This window comes from Pelobates fuscus, chromosome 3 (genome assembly GCF_036172605.1).
Source record: "Pelobates fuscus isolate aPelFus1 chromosome 3, aPelFus1.pri, whole genome shotgun sequence".
NCBI classification, from domain to species: domain Eukaryota; kingdom Metazoa; phylum Chordata; class Amphibia; order Anura; family Pelobatidae; genus Pelobates; species Pelobates fuscus.
In genome coordinates, this window is record NC_086319.1 from 336,792,585 (window position 1) to 336,814,079 (window position 21,495).

Consider the following 21,495-nt stretch of genomic DNA (forward strand, 5'->3'; position numbering starts at 1 on the left):
CTGTTTTTACAAGTGGAGTTGCAAAAGAAAGATGGAACAGAGCAATTCAAAAGGTGAGATTTTGCAAAATACAAATGTTTCACCACATCTTCATTATAATGCAATCGTTTTATTGAACTGTGTTATGTTTTAGAATGCAGATGGTGTTTGTAGATTGATTTCTAAAATGTTTGATTTTGTCTATTTGGATTGTGATATGTTTAGATTTGGGGATTTTAGGGTTTCTTTAAGTTTGTTGGATACTTGGATACTTCATTTTCTTGTAATATTCATGTATTTTGTGACCTACAAATAGGACTTTTTTCAGTGATGTCTGCATATTTGTCATTAAAAATGTAGGGGCTGCAGCCTTTTGGATCAATTCCTATAAATATAACCTTCATTATTATTTAGGTGATTTGTGGTATGTTTTATGGTGCAATTGCATCTCTTTACTCATTGCTGATAATCAATGCATACCTTCTGATCATGTGTAGGTTTAAATCTTCTATATTAACAATAAACATCTTCAAATACTTTATTGTTAAGACAGCATACAGTACTTGATTCTTAAAGGAACACTATAGGGTCAGAAAAAAAACCATGTATTCCTGACTCTAGAGTGTTAAAAACACCACCTAGCCCCCCTGCTCACCCGGAATATAGTAAAATCCTACATTTTATTCCAGTCTGCTGCTGCTGGCTCTGCCTCTGATCTCCCTGCTTGGCTGGCTGACATAATCAGAAGTGATTGTATCAGCCAATCACATAGGAAAGCTTTGGATTGGATGGGAATGCCAAGGAGGCAGTTCAGATGAAGAGCCAGCACAAGGCAAACACAGTCCAAGCCAATCAAGATCTCCTCATAGAGATGAACTGAATCAGTGCATCTCTATGAGGAAAGCTCAGTGTCTGCATGCAGATGGTGGAAACACTGAATGGCAGTGTGGCACACTGTGCAGCACTGCCCCAGGAAGCACCTTTAGCAGCCATATGAGGAGTGGCTAGTGAAGGTATCCTTAGGCTGTACTATATACAATGCATTTTCTTTGGAAAAAAAAAAAAGGGAAATATTATACTCACCAGAACAAATACAATAAACTGTAGTTGCTCTAGTGACTATAGTGTCCTTTTAACCCCTTAAGGACACATGACATGTGTGACATGTCATGATTCCCTTTTATTCCAGAAGTTTGGTCCTTAAGGGGTTAAGTACCATGTGCGAAAATCTAATGTTTTACTCATTTGGAGTCTGTATAATTCTGTGAATCCTAAATAGGCACAACAAATAGCATAATGGCTACATAATACAGTGTATAATGGTCCTTAAGCTGAAAAAATATGGCAAGTCTAATGAAAGACGTTAAACACATGTTTCCCTTGGTATAGCAGTTATGGACTACATGTGTGAAATATAATAAACTTGCTGTTGGTCCACAGACCTTTGGATTCCTCCTCCTGTGTGATGGCAAGTCACACATCTGGTAGGAGTCTGCACACACAACAAGTAGCCCAACCAACATGCACAGTACAGGCAAGTTACTGGGAAGCCATTAATATGCAAGAAAAAAAAGATTGTGAGTGGAACTTTGCTGTAACGACAACAGCCAAATTCATTATAAATAAATAAAAACAAAAGCCTGAACATTTACATAGTGGCTGCTATGGCCTGGAACAATAGTCTTTTAAATCTATATTAAATATTTAGTAAACTGTTCGAGGATATCTAATGTAAAAATCAGTTGTGCTTCAACCTTATCCAACTCTTTCTCCAAGTCGCCTCCTCTCCAATGGGTATTAACCTTCTGAATTCCAAAGAATCTAAGTTGTGTTGGGTCCTTCGAATGAAAAAGATAAAAATGTTTGGAAAGATTGTGTCTTGAAGCGTCTTTTAGTCCATTTCAATATATTGTTTAGTACACGGATAACTTAGAAGATAGATCATTTCAGTTGAATTACAATCCAAGTGGGACTTAATCTTGGATTCCTCACCTGTTTTTGGATGAGACAACTCTCTAATTACAGGTTCCTGTTTGAGATTGTGTAAGCATCCTTGGCACTTTCCACATTTCCAAAAACCAACATGCTCCTCTCCTTTTCTCTTATTGGCTGTAGGTTTCCTTTGTATTCTTGTAGTGGGTGCTAACATTGTTTTCAGACTTGGAGTTTAGGAATAAGCACTCTTCTTCTTTCTGACTGTATGATACCACGGCCTCTGATGTTTTTTGATCCTGGTTAAAGCTTTTAAAGGTTTTTGGGGGGATGCTAGTGCACAGTGTTTTTTCTGACCCTTTTAAGATAAGTGAACGTACTGCTAGGTTTTGGAGTCATTTCGACACGTATGCCCCAAAATAAACAGCTCAGAAAAGAATTTCAAAAAATAAAAAATAAAAAAATAGATAAAAAGGAAACAACATTTTACATATAAATATTTTAATGTATAAACCCAAATCCCTGAACATGTAGCTGTAACGAAGTATAAACAATGTAGAAATTATCCACCATTTAATTTTTTATTCAGCAAAGCAGCAGAAACAGTAAGACACAGGAAGACAGTGCAATGGTTAATACCACATTAGGTGGTTCCGGTAGATCAGGTTTTCCATGAGAATTTTTGTATATATTTGCATTTAGAGAACTGTCCTGTTAAGTATTATTTTTGTTGTTTTGGATGCTATAACAAGCAGATTACGGTTACAATGCGATTGGTATTTCTGGAAACCTTAATTTTTCATTGTATCTGTGTTTCAATTCATTGTACCTGTGTTTAAAGCTTTGTATAGAATGTCCTCTGTGAGCTGCCCTATTGTGCGTTGTCCCTATCCTGTGTTTTGTTATTTCTGTTTTGGTGCCTGTGTATCAACATCTTGTATATATCAAAGAGAATTTCACCTTCTAAAAGACATTACAAAGTCTTATTCAACTTGTACCAGTCATCGAAACGATCAACACCATTACTGCAAATACAGTTGACAATTCTCTGATTCCTGTGGCAGTAGCTTTAAACATTCACCCTAAGTAAACACAAGAGTAAAATGAGTTATTTCAAAATATGATTACTACAAGAGTGTTATTATTTTGAGTCTCTGATGTGGTCAGTCTAACTTTGCGGCAAAACCAAGTTGAAAATGTGATTACCCAACTCAGAATGCAATTGTTCCTTCAACAATGAAACCATCAAATAAACACTGAATATCCTGACACACACTATACTTTCTAGAGATTGTAGAGAATGATTCGATAAACATCCAGTGAGCTACAGTTCTATGGGCAAAAATACTCTCAGCAGCACTGTTTACAGCCACTATCGCCGTGTGCAGATGGGTAAATATAAATTCAGAACACGTTGAAGATGGCGGAATGCAACAGATACAATCTACACTGAGTTCAGAAGAGGTGAGTATTTAATCACAAAAACTAGACCATTGAAAATAGGAAAACGGCACTTAATCCAAAATCTATCGGGGCAATTAATCACATGATGAGCTATTAAGCAGTTGTCCATTCTCAGCATGTGCTACTTATACTCTAATTGTGAACAATATGAAAAGACTAGACAGGCAGACTAGTCTACCACATTGGCAAAACTACAAGAGTAGCGGGCTGTGACTGAAAAATGTAGTACACATAGTTCACAAGCTTGATTTTTGGTCTGGTGTCATAAATGTAAATAAAGATTTGAAAATGGTTGGGTCATGAAATGGTCTTGGTCAGCATGCTAACAATACTTTTGTAACAAATGATAAGCTACTGCCAGACATAAGCCATGCCAGTAAAACTGGGAATTTGGGGGCACAGCCAGTATGTATATTTTTTTAAAGTGGTGCTACTGAGAAAATCAAAATATATTCAAAATTCACTTACAGCGTCTTAATGAATGTATAGTTTTAAATTTTATAATTGCCTGTCTTATCAAATGAAAATGTGTGTGTGTGTGTGTGTGTATATATATATTATTTTTATTATCTGTTTTTCAAAAGCGCAATAATAGTTCAAGCTACATAATGCATTAAAATATTCACTTAATCCATTTCTAACAGATGCTTTAAATTATTCTTTGGCAGCAAACCTTTATCAGTTTTTCCTTTGTAGGAAATTAAGTAAATTATGTTACATGAAAGTAGCTTAAGTATTTCATATTTTACCATAATCATATCATTCCACGGCATTTGACAGCTAAATATAACAAAAGGCTTATTAAGAGCCCACAACTGATGCATGTGCATTTCTGTCTTGCATTAACATCTGAAAGCTTAGAGAGATTTGCTACAAATTGGAATGCAGCATTGGATGTGAATCTGGGTATTTTCATATTGACTATAACTATGATATCAGACTTTTTTTTTATTATTACAATGAGCCCCCGAAATGGGTGCATGAGAAGCAATCAAATGATACCTTGTAATGAAAAAAGCAGCACACAAATAGTTTTCTGATTTACATATAAAACATTTGTATTTTACATCTGCCGTGAGCATTTAACAAGTCAGCCAAAGCACAAAAAAAAACACTTAAACTTACTGAATTGATTGTGATAAAAAAATATCTTGTTAGTAGCTAATATTTCAGACTTAGCTGCAATGTTTAAAGAAAAGAAAAAAACATTTTTTTTCAACAAGTCTAGCCCATTACATGTCTTTGCTAATTCATAGTTATGCCACAGCTTGGTGTCAACGCTCTGTTAGTGACCTTCTGCTGTTCGCTGCTCGCACCCTTACTGCTAATTCACGATTGTAGGGCTTCTTGTGGGTGTCTCCTTTCCTTTGGAATAGCCTGCCTACCCCATCAGACTCTCCCCTAGTCTTCAATTATTTAAGAAGTCCCTCAAAACCCATCTCTTTAGAAAAGCTTCTGGCCTCGTAAAGTAACTTCTATTTCACAAACATGTATCTTGCTCTCTCCTAAAGGGCCACAATCCATTCTCACCTTACAGCTCTGCTTCTTTCCTACCTTGTTGGTTTGCCGTCCCCCTCGATGCCCTTCCTATTGTGTTTTTATACCCCACCTCCTCAAGACTCTAAGCTTGTTTGAGCACGGCTCTCATCAACCTATTGTTCCTATAACTTTTTGTAATTGTCCCATTTATTGTTAAACTTCCCCCTTTTATAATATTGCAAAGTGGTACCGCTGGCGGACAGCTGTTTCGTTGTTAATGCAACTCATCAGCATACCTGTCCTCTCCTGATCTCTCTCTGCCTATCTTGTCTCGTGTCTCTGACGGTCTCTCCGCTTTCCAACTGGATGGCTGCTCACTTCCTTAAACTCAACCTGTCCAAAACAGAACTTCTGGTCTTGCCTCCCTCAAGTGTTGCTACTCCTGTGTCTGTCTCCCTCCAAGTCAACGGTGTCACCATCACCTCTACCTCGCAGGCTCGCTGCCTAGATGTTCGTTTTGACCTCTACTTCACCCCTCAAGTCCAATCGATCGCCAAATCCTTCTCAAAAACACCTCTATTTAACTCCAAATGTGACTAAGGTGCTGGTCCATGCCATTGTTCTTTCTCGCCTTAACTACTGCAATCCCCTTCTCAGTGGTCTTACGTGTTCCCAGATTGCATCGCTGCAATCTATAATGAATGCGGCGGCGAGGCTATTGTGTGAATAGGTTGGTTTTAGTCGTGTTGTGTTTGTGGTGTAATGTATGTGTGTCTAGGTGCTGCAGAGTGTGTGTGTATAGGAGACATAGGGTGTATAGGGGACGTAGCGAGTGTGTGCATACAGGCTGTAAAGTGCGTGTGTGTATTGGTAATGAAGTGTGAGTGGGGGTTGTATAGGGAATGTAGTATGTCTTTGCTTACAAGGAATCTAGTGTGTGTGTAGGTGGTGCAGTGTGTGTGGGTATGCAGGGGATCTAGTGGGTGTTTGGAGGACTCAGAGTGCGTGTATAGGAGATCTATAGAGAGAGTGTGTGTTTGTGTGTAGAGGATTCAGAGTGTCTATTGGGATTTAGTGTGTGTATGTGTGTTGATGATCCAGAGTTGGGTAAGGGATCTAGTGTGTGTCTGGAATGTAATGTGTTTAGGGCTTCAGTATGTGTGTGAGAGGTTTTGTAGTATATATACATATGTTTGGTATAAGTATTATGTGTGTATGAGTGGTGCAGTGTGTTAAGGGAGTGCTGTCTGTGAGGGCTATAGTGTGTGTGAGGGGTGCAAGGGCTGTAGTGTGTGCGCGTGAGGGGTGCACTGTGATTGTGAGGGGTGCAGTGTGTGCTGTCTGTTTGTTTGTGTGAGGGGTGTAGTGTGTGTTCCAGAGGGGTGCTGTTCGGGGAAGGGTGCTGTGTGTGAGGGGTGGAGTGTGATGTGTATGTGAGTTAGAGGTGCACAGTGTGTGTGGGTGCTGTGTGTATGTGAGTGAGGGTGCTGTGAGTGTCAAGTGTGCAATATGTGTGTGTGTGTGTGTGTGTGCTGTGAGTGCCAGGGGTACAGTGTGTGTGAGCGAGGGTGCTGGGAGTGTCAGGGGTGCAGTCTGTGTGTGAGAGTGAGGGCGCTGGTGCATGAATATGTTTGGAGGCTTTGCGAAAAAACTGAAAAGCCGCTTTATAGAAAAGGGATACAATAACAACATCTTGCAAAATACAATAGAAGAAATAAAATCTCAAGATAAACCACCACTTTTGGAGTATAAGAGCAAAAATGTTAATGCAAGTCAAAGTATCCCCTTTCTGTGTAACTTTAATTCGAAAAGTAGACAGGTGAAGCGAATTATCACAAAATTCTGGCCGATATTGAGGGCTGATCCCATATTATATAACTTATTACCAGAACAGCCAAAAGTTGTTTATAGGGGAGCCCCGAGCCTAGCATCAAAGTTAGTTAAAAATCATATAAAAAAAATGGCAATCAATCCAAAACCTTTCTGCACAAAGACGTTTTTTTTGGATGTGGGCTATGTATATCATGCAGGCGGACAGGGAGCATTAAGAGACACGTGACTACCTTTTTACATCCACAGGGCAAAAAGAAATACACGATTAAAAATATGATTACATGTTATACTAAACAAGTCATATATGTACTCAAGTGCACATGTAATTTATATTATGTAGGGAGAACAAAACGACCGTTGTATATAAGGATAAACGAACACGTTCGGAATATTAAGAGAGGATTTATACAACACAGTGTTTCGTCTCACTTTAAAGAACATCATGGTTGCGATCCACAATATCTGACTTTTTTCGCAATCCAAAAGGTCTGTCACAATTGGAGGGGTGATGACATAATCAAGAAATTGGGTCAGGCGGAGATGCGGTGGATCTTTGATCTGGACACTCTGGTCCCGCACGGTCTCAATGCGGACTTTGAGTTGTACCATTTCCTGTGATCCACTGCGTCCCTGCTTGATCCATGAAGGGTTAGAAGTGATCTACTGTACCCCTGTTTTATCTATGCCAAGTTTAAAAATGATCTATAACATCCCTGTTAGATCCATCCTAATTAGAAGTTTTAGATACTATACACTAGTTCCTTTCCTGACTTGACATCAGGGATTCCTATATTGTACATAGTAAGGCATCATACTATTATTTTTTGAGTTTTGGAGTCACATTCTCTCTTTATTTTGTTATAGATCTGATTTAGCTTTTTTATCCTATTGATTTAGCTTTTTTATCCTATTGATACCTGTATAATGAGACACTATATTGCTAAGCATGATGGGATTGTCATTTCTGCCGTACCGGAAATGATAAAATAGTGCGGCCGCAATGCATTTCGGGAAATGTAGTCCCGTCTGCCTATTGACGATCCAATAAAGCCACATCATTGAGTTAAGCTGTGAAAGGGAGGAGTCAGACGTAAGGACGCATTCCGATAGGATCGGAATCGAAGAGGAAGTACCAGACTGATGATGTAAATACCAGAACCAGGAAGCAACACCATGCCGATTGAAAAAGCCTACAGGATAGGTGAAACGCGTTTCGGAGGATCCAGACAGATATTTTATATATACTTTTTATTTTTATTTGTATTTTACTTGTATTTTTATTTGCATTCCAATTGCATCTAATTTTAATTACATTAAAAAGCACTTTTTCGTGCATTTTGACCAAAAGTGGATCCAGTCTTTGGTGTTGCCCAGGTTCAAGAAGGGGTTGTAACCCTATATTTGACGCAAACTTCTAAAACTCAGAGCCAGTTTGGGAAGGCTCTGAGCCAGGTGAGCAAATTCTATAATTTTCAAAATTGTGTTTTACACCTACAGATCTCACTTAGAGATCTTCTCTCTCCCTTTCTCTACCATATATATTGGAAGGACGACCTTTGAGGAGATCCAGAAAAGGGGGGTGTATGCTACCCTATAACATACCAGCTGAAAAGTTTAGAGCCTGTTTCTGAAAAGGCTCGTTACCATGTGAGTTTGCCAATTTACAGACAACTTTAATTTGTGGTTTAAACAACCCTGCACTATATATTTTCTATTTGTGTTTTATCTATATATGTCCAACTCAGTTGAACCACCTAATCAATACCAATAGGGTGAGTCGACTTTATCCTTAATTAGCGCTGCACTAATATCTCACGGAGTGGAGACGATTTTTTCACTTTCTATCCTCTCTATGTGTTCTGTTTTGCTTTTTAAATTAGTGGGTGACTTTTGGAGCATCCACAAAGTGTTCAAGCTGCTATATTTTTTTTAAATAATCACTAAGCAAATAAGCGCCTGTAATTCACACATTTGTCTTTCTTATAAATTAAACAAGCATTGATTGATTGTATCCCCCCTCCTTTCTTACCTTTTGACTGGGAGGGGGCCATGCTGCAATCCCTGGTGGTGCTAGTCGTGAGTGAACTCTAGCCTGTGGGGCTAGAGTTCACTCTCACGAGACCCGGTGTGTTGCCATGGCAGCACTCCAGATCTTGCGAGAGGAACCCGGCGGAGCTGCAAGGTAGAGCTCCTCTGGGTTCTCTCCTGTCTCCCTCCGTCCACAGCCCGTCATTGAACACAGCGGGGCCGGCGCTCGAATTGCTATCTGTCTTGGTTCCCCCACCATCAGGCCCGGACTGGCCATCGGACACACCGGGCAAATGCCCGGTGGGCCGCGATTGTCATGGGCTGAGGCCGAAAGGGGAGGTCAGATGATAATATATTGTGATGTAATTCCAGTAAAATACAAGTTTAGCAGGCTAAGATTGCCACAAGGCATATGTATGTATATGTGTTTGTAGTATCAGTTAGTTAATAACACGTAGCTAAGATACTGTCATCACTGTACTGACCAGGTGCAGGAATGTAAGAACTGGAATTACGCGTCCCTCTCCTTTGTATCAGATGAGCCACGTGGTTAGACCGGATGGATGAGTTTAGACTCTATTCATTAAATAGGTTAAGGGTATGTGTGGGTGTAGTTAATTGTGGGAGGAGCTACAGTGCTATATAAGGAATGTACTCTATGTATTCAGTACTCAGACTTTGCTGTATTTTGGTGACGCTAGTCCCTCTGAGTCCCGATCGGTGATCCAATAAAGAATCTCTTCCTTCCTGAAGAAACCTGTGTCCATCTCTCTGTGCTTGGCTTCCGTCAGTTTCTCCGGTATCATTTGGTGCATTGGCCGGGAAGCTCATCGTTCAACGGTAGCTGAGAGGCAGAGGCGTGAGACGGTCTATCTTTGCCCACGTTCTCTACGGCTGCACCCCTGAACTTCTGCGTGGACCTCCCTTCGTCTCGGCGCCACTGGTCTGTTGTCCAGGAGATCATCGGCCTCTACGTGAGAAGTGCTGGGGTGTCCCCGTCGATGAGTGTGAACTCAGGTTCAGGAACGAGGAGGTAAGATAACTGCTGTTTTAGACGGCAGGACCCGCTAGGGGTATACCGATTGTGCGGTAGGCCCAAAGGGGTTTTTGAATCTGTATCTGCCCCCTCTGTCGGAGGGAAGGAGCGAAGGCGCACCGCTCGATCGAACGCTCTTTAGTCAGACCGTTTGATTTGGTTAGTCAGGCGGGGTCCTGGTGTAAGATAGCCCTAGCCGGACACCGGTGTCTTGTCTAGACTAGCGTTCTAGGGTGTATATTACGTTCGCTAGGTCGGAGGGACCGGGAGACTAAGCGGCGCCTGTGTAAATTCGGTTCGCTAGTTCTCATCCTATCTGGGCTAAGTGGGAAGGCGTGTAAATTTGGAACCCACTAGACTTTTGATAGTACGACTAAGAGGCGCCTGTGTAAATTCGGATCTCTAGCTCGTTGTATAGTGCGACTAAGAGGCGCCTGTGTAAATTCGGTTCTCTAGCTCGCTATGTATATGTGGTGATTGGGCAGTGTGGCTAACCAAAACGGGTGTATATAGTTTTAGGTAGTCCATTCAAGGTACTGGCCAATAGTTTAGTTGGGAATTGTAAATGTGTTAACGATTGTTTTAGTAAAGTGTATATCTTGTTAGATAGCGCGAGCTCAGCCGTCTAGCGAGAGTGTTAATAGTGTGTTGCTGTATTATAGTGCACGGTACCATAACCCTGTATATTTACTGACATTATATAATAAGTACTAATCATTGTCGTCCATTGCATGTTTAACACCATAACCACTAATAATTGTATTGTGACCTTAACTTGTGCTTTGACCTATGCTAACCGTACTGTAACCGCTATTTGTAAAAGACGATGTTACTGGGGTGTGTTATAGACGGGTAATTCGTATATAGAGAATTATAGCGTGGGTGACTGTATAGTTACGCCAAAGGGCATAATATTGATTATATAGTGACTGGTGTAACAGCTGTGTGTGTACGGGAATTCCCTGAGTGTTTATTGTTATTGTGTACGTTTCACTTGGTAACCGTACCACGTGGTGCTGTTGCCAGAGGAAACGGGTGTGACTGTTGAATAGTACGCGTGTATAGTATTCGTTGTCGACGACGTTCCATTGTTAAGTATGGGTGCGTCGCAGTCAACGATTCCGGATCCCTTAGGATGTATGGTTAAGAATTTTAAAAAGGGATTCAAAGTTTGTGATTTTGGGGTAAAGATGTCTCCTGTACGTTTGGTCACTTTGTGTACTAGGGAGTGGCCTACTTTGGTTGCGGCATGGCCGCCACGTGGCAGTTTGGATCCAACTCTGGTACAGCGCTTACACGTGGCTGTATCGGGTAGGCCTGAACTTTACGGCCAGTTTCCTTATATTGATTGTTGGAGACAGGCCGTAAATGACTCGCCAAAATGGCTCCGGACATGCCACGAGGAGCAGTGTCGCCTCATGGTAGCTAGGACTTGCTCGTCCACTAGGACTGGTGTTAGGCCCATTTTGGACACGCCCCCTGAGTCCGAGATCCCTTTGCCGCCCCCTTACTTTCCGTTAAGAAGAAGTGACGCAAACGCAGGAAGTCCTGCACCCCTCCCCTCATTACCCTCATCCACTTCCGCTTCCTCCTCCAGTACAGGATCCACCCCCCCTCGTACTAAATCTCCCCTTCCGGAACCAGAATCCACCCCCATTAGAAACGAATATCCTGATTTGGCGCCACTTCAGACTTCCGGTCAAGCTTCATCTAGCTCGGCTCGAAGTGTTTTATTTACGACCTTTTCCCAAAACCGACCTCCCACATCCCCATACCCTATCTCTCCCCGACCGGAACCCATGACTGACGCCTCTCTACGTAGCCCCATCCAAACCCGACAGTTGACTGGTGCCCAACAATTAAAGCACTATCAGATGCCTCTTCGTCCGAATCCCGGGTCAGCTTATATCGATGCCGCAGGTCAAATGGCACACGCTGACCCTGTCTTCGTATATGTCCCTTTCACCACTACCGACCTTTTAAACTGGAAGACCCATAATTCCTCGTATACTGAGAAACCACAAGCCATGACTGATCTGTTCACCTCAATAGTACAGACGCATAATCCGACATGGGCTGATTGCCAGCAGTTACTAATGACTTTATTTAACAATGAGGAAAGGACAAGAATAAATCAAGCAGCCATTAAAGCATTAGAAGATAGAGCCCGTGCTTTGAACCAAGCTAATCCAGCAGCATGGGCCGCAACACATTATCCCAACACTGATCCCGATTGGAACGTAAATGGTGCTGATATGGTTCAACTCAGAGCCTATAGAGACGCTATAATTGCTGGCATGAAAGCCGGAGAAAAGAAAGCCATTAACATGTCGAAGACAGTTGAGGTGATCCAGAAAAGCGATGAAGCGCCCAGTGTCTTTTATGACCGATTATTGGAGGCGTACCGCTTGTACACCCCCTTTAATCCGGAAGACGCAGACAATTCCCGAATGGTTAACTCCGCCTTTGTCAGCCAAGCTTACGGAGATATTAAGCGCAAGCTACAAAAGTTAGAAGGGTTTGCAGGTATGTCAATCTCCCAACTAATGGAGGTAGCTAATAAGGTCTATATGAATAGGGAAACAGAAAGCAAGAAAGAGGAGGAGCGCAAGATGCGTAAAAAGGCTGATATGCTAGCGGTAGCGATCGCAGGCGTAGATAAACGGGGCCCAGATAGAGGCAATAATAGATGGAGTAGGGAGCCTTTGAGTAGGGATCAGTGTGCGTATTGCAAGGAAGAAGGGCATTGGAGGAACGAATGTCCGCAAAGAGAGCAGTACGAGAGAGACCAACCCAGGGCAGGCTACGGAAACTTTAGAGGCAGAGCGAGAGGTAGAGGAGGTCCCGGAGGGAGTAATGGTTATAGAGGGAGTAATGGGAACAGTGGAAGTGTTAGGGAAGACAGGTATATTCCAGCAGCGCAAAGGTCCCGCGATAGAGAAGGTAGGGACTTTGTAGGATTGGCTGACACTGTCATGGAGGACTATTGATACCGACCGGGCTCCATCCCCCTTGGTCGAGCGGAGCCTATGGTCGATGTATCAATAGGGGGAAAGAGGAGTGCGTTCATGATCGACACTGGTGCTGAACATTCAGTGGTGACTAATCTAGTTGCTCCTCCATCTGGAAGGACTATTACTGTGATAGGAGCAACTGGAAGAAGTGCTGAAAAACCGGTTCTTAAAAGTCGACTCTGTACATTGGGAGGCCACGTAGTAAAACACAAATTCCTTTATATGCCTGAATGTCCAGTCCAATTGCTGGGACGTGATATGCTATCAAAATTACAAGCGCAGATTACGTTCCTACCAAATGGAACAACATCCTTAAAGTTTAATGGACCTTCAGGTATTATGACTTTATCCGTACCAAAGGAAGAAGAGTGGCGACTTTATACAGTGTTGACTAGCCAAAACCCTAGGAGTGATGAGACATTGTTTAACATACCAGGAGTTTGGGCAGAGAACAACCCACCAGGACTGGCCCGCAATATTCCACCAATAAAAATTGAACTGAAACATGGGGTTTATCCAGTGAGCCTAAGACAATATCACATTCCGCAGAAGGCTAAGAAGAACATCCAATCCTATCTGGATAAGTTCATACGGTATGGTATCCTAAAATTCTGTACTTCCCCCTGGAACACCCCATTGCTGCCTGTTCAAAAGCCCGGTACAGATGAGTATCGACCTGTACAGGACTTAAGAGCAGTCAATGATGCGGTTGTTAGCATACATCCAGTTGTACCCAATCCATATAACCTGCTTGCTTTAATTCCGGGCGGGGCTACTTACTTCACAGTCTTAGATCTCAAAGATGCCTTCTTTTGCCTCCGAATTGCCGCAGAAAGCCAATGTATTTTCGCTTTCCAATGGGAGAACGCTGTAACGGGCTCAAAACGCCAAATGACTTGGACAAGACTGCCCCAAGGGTTTAAAAATTCACCTACCCTATTTGGTTCAGCTCTAAGTCAAGATCTACTGGATTTCGAGTCTATCCCAGGAGAATGTGTATTGTTACAATATGTAGATGACTTGTTGATAGCAGCAGTTACAAAAGAAAAATGTCAGCAAGCAACGCACGATCTACTACATATTCTCTGGAAGGCAGGATACAAGGTGTCCAGGAAGAAGGCTCAGTTGTGTTTGCCAACTGTCAAGTATCTGGGATTCCATATCTCTGAAGGTCAAAGGATTATGGGGCCAGAGAGAAAAGAAGCTGTCTGCCAAATACCAATACCCAAGAATAGAAGACAAGTGCGAGAATTCTTGGGGGCAGCAGGCTTCTGTAGGATATGGATTCCCAGCTATGCGATACTAGCAAAACCTCTGTACGCAGCTATCAAAGGTACAGAGCACGACCCCTTCTTATGGACCCAAGAACAGCAAACGGCATTTGAAGATGTGAAGAAGGCTTTGATGAGTGCCCCAGCATTAGGTCTACCTGATCACACACGACCATTCTACTTATATGTACACGAGCAAAGAAGAATGGCTGTGGGAGTATTGACACAGTACTTGGGATCATGGCAAAGACCTGTTGCCTACATGTCTAAGCAACTGGATGCAGTGGCCAGCGGACTTCCACCTTGTCTAAGAGCCGTAGCTGCAGCCGCCCTGCTAGTAGCTGAAGCCGATAAACTCACTCTGGGTCAAGAACTTTATGTACGAGTCCCACATGCAGTACAGACGTTGTTGGATTACAAAGGAAATCATTGGTTTAGTAACAGCCGTATGACCAAGTATCAAGCAATGTTGTGTGAAAACCCAAGAGTGCATTTAGAGACTGTAAACACCTTAAATCCAGCTACCCTTTTGCCGCAACCTACTGAAAGTCAACATGATTGTTTGGAAGTAATGGATGAAGTATTTTCAAGTAGACCAGATCTTCGTGATTTTCCCATCCAGAACCCCGATGTTCAATATTACACCGACGGCAGTAGTTATGTGAAAGAAGGGATCCGCTATGCAGGATATGCAGTGACAACAATAGACAAGGTGATAGAAGCTCGGCCACTGGCGAAAGGAACATCAGCACAAAAGGCAGAATTAATAGCACTAACACGAGCGTTACAATTGGCTGAAGGTTTAAGAGTAAATATCTATACGGACTCTAAGTATGCGTTTTTAACCACTCATGCCCACGGAGCTTTGTATAAAGAAAGAGGACTACTGAATTCAGAAGGCAAAGAAATCAAGTACGCAGCTGAAATCCTACAACTATTGGAAGCAGTGTGGGAGCCGAAAGAAGTCGGTATCATACATTGTCGAGCGCATCTGAGAGGAGATGGTGATGTAACCAAGGGAAATCGGATGGCAGATAGTGCAGCTAAGCGTGCTGCTGAATCAGGAAGACAGGAGTATGTAGGGCATATAGCTGCTCTTATACCAACTCCACTGTCCCAATGGACTCCAGTTTATACAGCTCAAGAAGAGGAGTGGTTAAAGACTGAACCGGGAAAGTATTTGGAGAACAAGTGGTATCAGCTAGAAGATGGAAGAATAGTCATACCAGCATCACTAGCGGTAGAAATTGTCCAAAATTATCACAACGGGACACATTCTGGGAGAGACAGTACTGAAGAATCTCTCAGGAAACATTTCTACATACCAAGATTGTCCAACTTGACTCAGGCCATTGTACGCAGATGTGTAACGTGTGCTAAGAATAATGCAAGACAAGGACCAGTAAAGCCACCAGGAGTTCAGTTTATGGGGGGACTCCCCATGTCCGATCTACAAATAGACTTTACAGTAATGCCTAAATCGGGTGGACATCGTTACCTGTTGGTAATTGTGTGCACCTATTCAGGCTGGGTAGAAGCATGTCCTACTCGTACAGAGAAAGCAGGAGAAGTTGTAAGATTCCTGCTACGAGAAATAATACCCCGATATGGACTACCCTGTTCTATAGGATCGGACAATGGTCCAGCTTTTGTTCATCAGTGCCTACAACAACTGACTCATATGCTTGGTATAAAGTGGAGGCTTCATACTGCATATAGACCCCAGAGTTCTGGTAAGGTAGAGAGAATGAATAGAACTATAAAGAACCAGTTGGCTAAAATGTGTCAGGAAACCCAACTTAAGTGGAACGTTCTCTTACCTATAGCCTTATTGCGAATCCGCAGTACCCCTACCAGAAGGATGGGCCTCTCTCCTTTTGAAATCATGTATGGGCGACCACCTCCCGTACTTGGTAACTTAAGGGGGGACTTGAGTCAGTTGGGAGAAGGAATTACTCGGCAGCAGGTTGTAGAGTTGGGTAAGACTATGGAGGAGGTACAGAAATGGGTACAAGATAGATTACCTGTGAATATTTATCCCCCTGTTCATAGTTATCATCCAGGAGATCAAGTGTGGATTAAAGAGTGGAATAATGTACCGTTAGGGCCCAAGTGGAGAGGTCCTTATGTTGTTCTTTTGTCTACCCCTACAGCGATAAAAGTAGCAGAAGTGACTCCGTGGATACATCACTCCAGGGTTAAACCAGCAGCAGTCGATTCTTGGCAAATTACAGCAGATCCAGAGAATCCCTGCAAGATCCGGTTGAAACGCACTACTCAGTCGGAGTAACGAGGAATTATTGTGGATTACAAATTTTATTGTTACAGGTGTGAGTGAGAAGGCCATAATAAAGCCTGTCCGCTTACCATCACATAGTGTATAAGCCAGGAAAGTCTCGAAGGGACACCTGTGAAGATGAGCAGAACTCCATTCCCTGCAGCCCCTCACATCCTGGAAGCTGAGGCGCCATCGCACGGACGAAGACTGAGGATGACGGCGAAAGATGTGCTTTTGATAGTGTTTATTTATATGTGTTTTTATATTCAGGAAGGTAGAGGTACCGACACTCCTAGCTGTGAGGTATGCATTAAGACTACGAGAACAGGTAACCATATTTCCCAAACCCTAATTTGGCATTCACAATACGAATGTAAAGGAGAGGTATCAAGATGTAGATACCTAAATATAGACTATAGTGTGTGCCATTTAGGAGTAGGAGAACCTAAGTGCTTCAGTCCAGAGTATCAACCTCGTACAATTTGGTTGACTCTCAGGAATGGAGATCCTCAGGGGACCCTAATTAATAAAACGGTGTTAGAATCCGTACATTCTTCGGGTGTTCTGCTATTTGATGCGTGTAAAGCGATATCGAGTGGTAGAAAGCCGTGGAATGTATGTGGGGATCTTAGATGGGAGAGGACGTATGGGTCTAACGATAAATATATTTGTCCCAGTAGCAAAAATAAATATGTAAGTCCTAGATGCCCAAATAGAGATTATAACTTTTGCCCATATTGGTCTTGTGTGGGGTGGGCAACTTGGGGACAGACAGTAGACAAAGACATGATAGTGACTAAGTTGCCGACTAGCCCTTATTGTAAGTCTATGGAATGCAACCCAGTCCATATACTCATTAATAACCCCGACAAGTTCTTAGATAAGTATGGAAATTTATCTGTGTTTCAAATATACGGGACGGGTTTAGATCCTGGGACATTATTGTTTATAGGAATAGAGACTGATACGGTATCCTCCCAGACTCATCAAGTATACCATTCCTTTTATGAAGAGATGAGTATAGATAATAAGATCCCCCATAACGCTAAAAACCTGTTCATTGACCTAGCTGAAAGTATTGCCGGTAGTCTTAATGTTACCAACTGCTATGTGTGTGGAGGTACTAACATGGGAGACCAATGGCCTTGGGAAGCAAAGGAGGTAATGTCCGGTTCTGAGGCAGTTGACCAACTAATATCTACACAAGCCGATTATCATTTGAGTGTTAGAGGTAAATCTGAGTGGAGATTAAAGACCTCCATCATAGGTTATGTTTGCATAGCAAGGAAAGGAATAATGTATAATACTTCTGTAGGAGAATTAACTTGTCTAGGGCAAAAAGCTTATGATGATGATACAAAGAATACAACTTGGTGGTCGGCTTCAAATGTCTCAGAACCATCTAACCCGTTTGCTAGATATGCCAATTTAAAGGATGTGTGGTTTGATCTATCCATCACATCTATTTGGAGAGCCCCAGCAAATTTGTACTGGATCTGTGGTAAGAAAGCCTATTCGGAGCTGCCACAGGACTGGGAAGGGGCATGTGTGTTGGGTATGCTCAAACCATCCTTCTTCTTGTTACCGATTGAAACAGGTGAGACTTTAGGTGTTAAAGTGTATGATGTGAATCATAGGAAGAAAAGGGGACCCTTAGAGATAGGCACCTGGGAAGATAATGAATGGCCTCCCCAGCGTATCATAGATTATTATGGGCCAGCCACGTGGGCAGAGGATGGTACCTTTGGTTATAGAACCCCTATTTATATGCTCAACCGTATTATAAGATTACAGGCGGTGGTTGAGATTATCACAAATGAGACATCACAAGCGCTCAATCTTCTAGCGAAGCATAACACCAGGATGAGGACAGCAGTCTACCAAAATAGATTAGCCTTGGATTACCTTTTGGCAGTAGAGGGAGGTGTATGTGGGAAGTTTAACCTAAGTAATTGCTGTCTTCAAATAGATGACGAAGGGCAAGCAATAGCTGAGCTTACTAGCCATATGGTTAAACTAGCGCATGTGCCTACTCAGGTATGGAAAGGGTACAATCCAAGTAGTTGGTTTGGTAGCTGGTATGAGTGGTTTGGAGGGCTTAAGGCAGTGGTAGGTGGAGTCCTACTGATTTTACTGTTGTGTCTACTCCTACCGTGTCTTATACCCTTAGTAGTTAGGTCTGTGCAAAGCCTGATAGGAAGTATAGCAGAGAGGAAGGCTGCTGCACAGATAATGGCGATATATAAGTATAAGGCTCTAGATCAAGGAGAACCAATGCAGGAAGATGAGTGTTAAAAGATTCACATCATAAGATAAGTCTGGTCTGGTTCATGGTAACCTGAGGTATATGCAAACCAAGGTTAAGTGATGCCTCAAGTAATTGTGAAATATCAGAGGCATCAAAGGGGGGAATGTGATGTAATTCCAGTAAAATACAAGTTTAGCAGGCTAAGATTGCCACAAGGCATATGTATGTATATGTGTTTGTAGTATCAGTTAGTTAATAACACGTAGCTAAGATACTGTCATCACTGTACTGACCAGGTGCAGGAATGTAAGAACTGGAATTACGCGTCCCTCTCCTTTGTATCAGATGAGCCACGTGGTTAGACCGGATGGATGAGTTTAGACTCTATTCATTAAATAGGTTAAGGGTATGTGTGGGTGTAGTTAATTGTGGGAGGAGCTACAGTGCTATATAAGGAATGTACTCTATGTATTCAGTACTCAGACTTTGCTGTATTTTGGTGACGCTAGTCCCTCTGAGTCCCGATCGGTGATCCAATAAAGAATCTCTTCCTTCCTGAAGAAACCTGTGTCCATCTCTCTGTGCTTGGCTTCCGTCAGTTTCTCCGGTATCAATATATTATATATGATATAAATTAAAAAAAAAAAAAACATTTATAAAAAACACAAATAAAAACGCTAACTTTGGCCAGCGTTTGTGACTAAGTGGCTATTACAAAAGACTGGACATACCTCATTTTGAATACCCTGGGTTGTCTACATTTGAAAAACGGTATGCCATGTTGGGGTTATTTTACATTCCTGGGCTACCATATGGTCTCAAAAGGCAACACAGACCCAGCAAATCAATCTGGCAAACTGAAATGGGCAAGCCCTATATTGACCCTGTAACTTTCCAAATCACCATAAAACCTGTAAATGGGGGGTATTGTTATACTCCGGAGACTTTGCAGAAGACAAAAATGAGTGTTTAAAACAGTAAAACTTATCATGACAAAGAAATCACCAGTAATAGTGCAGTTTTTGTGTAAACAAAATGCAAAAAAAACAAATATGAATGCTAACTTTGGCCAACGTTTGTGGCTAAGTGGCTACTACAAAAGACTGGACATACCCCATTTTGAATACCGTGGGTTGTCTACTTTTACAAATGGTATGTCATGATGGGGTTAATTTTCATTCCTGGGCTGCTATACGGTCTCAAAGGCAACCTAGGCCCAGCAAACCAATCTGGCAAATTTCAATGTGCAAACATGGAAAAGGGAAACACCCTACATTTGAGCCCTGTAAGTTTGCAAAAACCCATAAAACCTGTACATTGGGGGCACTGTTGTACTCGGGAGATGTTGCTGAACACATATTGGGGTGTTCTTTGTCAGTAACACATAACAGGAACTGAGAATCCATGCCTAAAGTACAATGTGAGAGAAAAATAACAAAAAAATGACTACCCAAACGTTTGACAAAGACTGTTGGTAGAATTAGTGCATGGAAAGTGTTAAAATACCACCATTTGAAATACCCTAGGGTGTCTACTTTTCAAAAATATATATATGGTTTGATGGGGGTAAATTACATTGGCAGGCTTCAAAAATGTCCCAAATAGGACATGGGTGCATGATGACCAGCTGAGAAAATTCCAAGTTGGAAAACTGGAATGCACATCCTCCAAATAAGGTATTTTAGCCCCCAGAAAGCCCAACACACCTATACATGGGGGGGGGGGGGGGTTCTTTGGCAGTAACCTTAAGGTTATCCGTTCATGTATTCTTAAATAGCTTTATGTGTCAAAAAAATCTCCAATTATTATATTTTTTATTATTTGGCATAGATTGGTGGTAAAATGGTTGCATGAAAAGAGTCAAAATACCCCAAGTTTAACCCCTTAACGACGAGTGACGGACGAGGTCCGTCACTCAGGGGAATGCGTTAATGACGAGTGACGGACCTCGTCCGTCACCCGTTAAAATTAACCCCAGATCGCCGCAATCGCGGCGATCGTGGGGTTAATGGTGCTCCGGTCTGCCTCTGCATTAGAGGCAGACCGGGAGCACCGGATCGGGCTGTCAGAGTACATGTGCCCGCTCTGACAGCATGTCTGAGCAGGCACATGTGCTCTGCATACTCACCTCCGCCTCCCTGCACTTCCTGGTTCTGTGTGAAGTGCAGGGAGACGGATCTTCAGTGATCCTGCCCCCTGGTGGAAAAAAAAATAGTAAAATTAAAATCCCACCCCCCTTTAACCCTCCTTTACACATTTTAATAAAAAATTAACCCTTCCCTGCCAATTGATCACTGACTACAGTGATCAATTGGCAGGGATTACATTTTACTAAGATCTGATTTTTTTTTTAACCCCTGAGGGTTCATTCTTTTTTTTTTTTAACCCTCAGGGGTTCAATTTATTTTATTAATTAATTTAAATATTTTAAAATTATAAATTTAGCTAGCTGGGGAGGGTGGAAGTTAGTGGGGAATTGGGGGATTTAGTATTACGCTAACTAGGGGTTAACGTTAAAAAAAGTTTAAAAATAAGCTTTAAAAAGTTAAAAAATTAAGTTAAAAAAAGTTTTAATAACATTTAAGTAAAAAATTAAAAAAATAAACCCTTTACCAAGTCCAAATAAAAATTAACCCCTTCCCTGCCAGTCGATCACTGCCTACAGTGATCAAAATACAGATCACAGTATTATACTGTTCTAATTTTTTTTTTTTAACCCCTGACGATTAACTTGTATTTATTTTTTAACCCTCAGGGGTTAAATTTATTTAATTAACTAATTTAAATATTGTATAATTAAATATTTTGCTAGCTGGGGTGGGTGGGAGTTATGGGAAAATGGGGAATTTACTGTTAGTGCTGCTTACTGCTAGTTAGGGGTTAACGTAAAAAAAAAGCTTAGAAAAATTTTAAATCTGTAAAAAAAAGTTTTA